Below are 2,500 nucleotides of genomic sequence, written 5' to 3' on the forward strand. Positions count from 1 at the left end.
CGAGCGGCACTCACCTCCCCCTAGAACTCATGTTAGGAAGTTCACTTTCCAACGTTTGATGATAACCGTCGAGGACTCTCACGAGCATCCTCTACCACACATCATATGTCGAAGATTCGCGCCCATTACCCGTGTAGGTGCGGGATAGGGCGGTTCATCACACTTTGTGTACGCCGTGTGGTCTGCACCGATACCTTACGTTACCCCAAGGGCACTCATGTTAGGAAAGCTACCTTTCCAGCGTTGGATGAGTAACCGCCGAGGCTCTTGCGAGACACCTCTCCACACATCTACTTGAATCGGCCAGCGCCTGTTACCCGCGATGCGGGATGGTGGCTGCCGTACTTACTGTGGTGCCGGTGGTCTGCACCGGGGGGACTGTCAAACACCCATAAGAGAGAGGCATTGATCCCCGCCACTCACCCCCGTTTACCCGCGCTTGCTTGAATTCTTCACGTTGACATTCAGAGCACTGGGCAGAAATCACATTGCGTCATCACCCGCTGGGGCCATCGCAATGCTTTGTTTTAATTAGACAGTCGGATTCCCCGGTCCGTGCCAGTTCTGAGCTGATCGTTGAATGGCGGCCGAAGAGGACACCCGGTCTCCCTTGCGGGCGACACCGGGGCCTCGCAGCAAGACGGTTCCGCGGGGAGGCCAAGGCACGGGACCGAACTCGGATCCGTAATCAACGCCGTGAAGCGATGACACTTCACCTCGCACAGGCCCGGCACGTCAGCCGCGACCCGCTTCCTCGCCAAGCCCGACACGCCCCGATCCTCAGAGCCAATCCTTATCCCGAAGTTACGGATCCAATTTGCCGACTTCCCTTACCTACATTATTCTATCGACTAGAGGCTCTTCACCTTGGAGACCTGCTGCGGATATGGGTACGAACCGGCGCGACGCCTCCACGTGGCCCTCTCCCGGATTTTCAAGGTCCGAGGGGAAGATCCGGACACCGCTGCAACTGCGGTGCTCTTCGCGTTCCAAACCATATCTCCCTGCTAGAGGATTCCATGGAACTCGAACGCTTATGCAGAAAAGAAAACTCTTCCCGGATCTCCCGACGGCGTCTCCGGTCCTTTTGGGTTGCCCCGACGAACTCTCTTGCGAGGGCCCGACTTTTTGACGGTTCCGCTGCCGGGTTCCGGAATAGGAACCGGATTCCCTTTCGCCCGACGGGTGTGAACATTTATTTTATAATAAATTTTATTATATAAACTTACACCACATCAACATCGGCTTTCGCCTAGGGCTTAGGATCGACTGACTCGTGTGCAACGGCTGTTCACACGAAACCCTTCTCCACGTCAGTCCTCCAGGACCTCGCTGGAGTATTTGCTACTACCACCAAGATCTGCACCGACGGCGGCTCCAGACGGCCTCACGGCCAGCCCTTCTGCGCTCACCGCCGCGACCCTCCTACTCGTCAGGGCTTCATGGTCGCCTTCAATCGGGAAGATATCGGGCAGAGTACCGCACATGCCTCTGACGGTCGAGTATAAGCACGACGCTTCAGCGCCATCCATTTTCAGGGCTAGTAACTTCGGCAGGTGAGTTGTTACACACTCCTTGGCGGATTCCGACTTCCATGGCCACCGTCCTGCTGTCTTAAGTTACCAACGCCTTTCATGGTATCCATAAGCGTCGATTTAGGCGCTTTAACTCGACGTTTGGTTCATCCCACAGCGCCAGTTCTGCTTACCAAAAATGGCCCACTTGGCACTCTGATTCGAGTCTCGCGGCTTCATAAGAGTTCGAGCAAGCCGGAGATCTCACCCATTTAAAGTTTGAGAATAGGTTGAGATCGTTTCGATCCCAATACCTCTAATCATTCGCTTTACCGGATGAAACTCGTACGCGACGAGCGCCAGCTATCCTGAGGGAAACTTCGGAGGGAACCAGCTACTAGATGGTTCGATTAGTCTTTCGCCCCTATACCCAGTTCCGACGATCGATTTGCACGTCAGAATCGCTACGGACCTCCATCAGGGTTTCCCCTGACTTCGTCCTGACCAGGCATAGTTCACCATCTTTCGGGTCCCAGCGTGTACGCTCTTGGTGCGCCTCTTCTCGCAATGAGAACGAGACGCCCCGGGAATGCGGAGCGGCCACTTTGAGGGCGAACCGCTCATCTTCCCTCGGTCTACGCAAGGTAGACCTTTACTTTCATTGCGCCTTTAGGTTTAGTTATGTCCCAATGACTCGCGCACATGCTAGACTCCTTGGTCCGTGTTTCAAGACGGGTCCTGAAAGTACCCAAAGCTATAGCGTTGCAGATCGGCGTTTCAACGAGGTCTGTTCGAGAACATCGTAGCCAACAGTCGCCCGGGGACAGGATCGGCGCTAGGTCCGATCGCCGTCAAACACCGGACGCGCTTGCCACGAGCCGAACGCTAATTATAAAGTAGCGGCCCCGCGCCATCGTTATACCGTCGAGCGAGTCGGCCGGGATACCGAGGGTCCACGCGAAAAATTCACGTGGGCTCCACCCCGG

The 2,500-nt window shown here is 55.7% G+C and overlaps 1 pseudogene; it reads right to left on the bottom strand.

The window, feature by feature from the left end:
• LOC141484445 (large subunit ribosomal RNA) overlaps positions 1–2,500 on the bottom strand; it is a 5,008-nt pseudogene that overhangs the window by 1,896 nt on the left and 612 nt on the right.

Source organism: Leptinotarsa decemlineata, unplaced genomic scaffold (genome assembly GCF_025532065.1).
Source record: "Leptinotarsa decemlineata unplaced genomic scaffold, Ldec_3_MD MMD2_tig00005648, whole genome shotgun sequence".
In the NCBI taxonomy this organism is placed as follows: domain Eukaryota; kingdom Metazoa; phylum Arthropoda; class Insecta; order Coleoptera; family Chrysomelidae; genus Leptinotarsa; species Leptinotarsa decemlineata.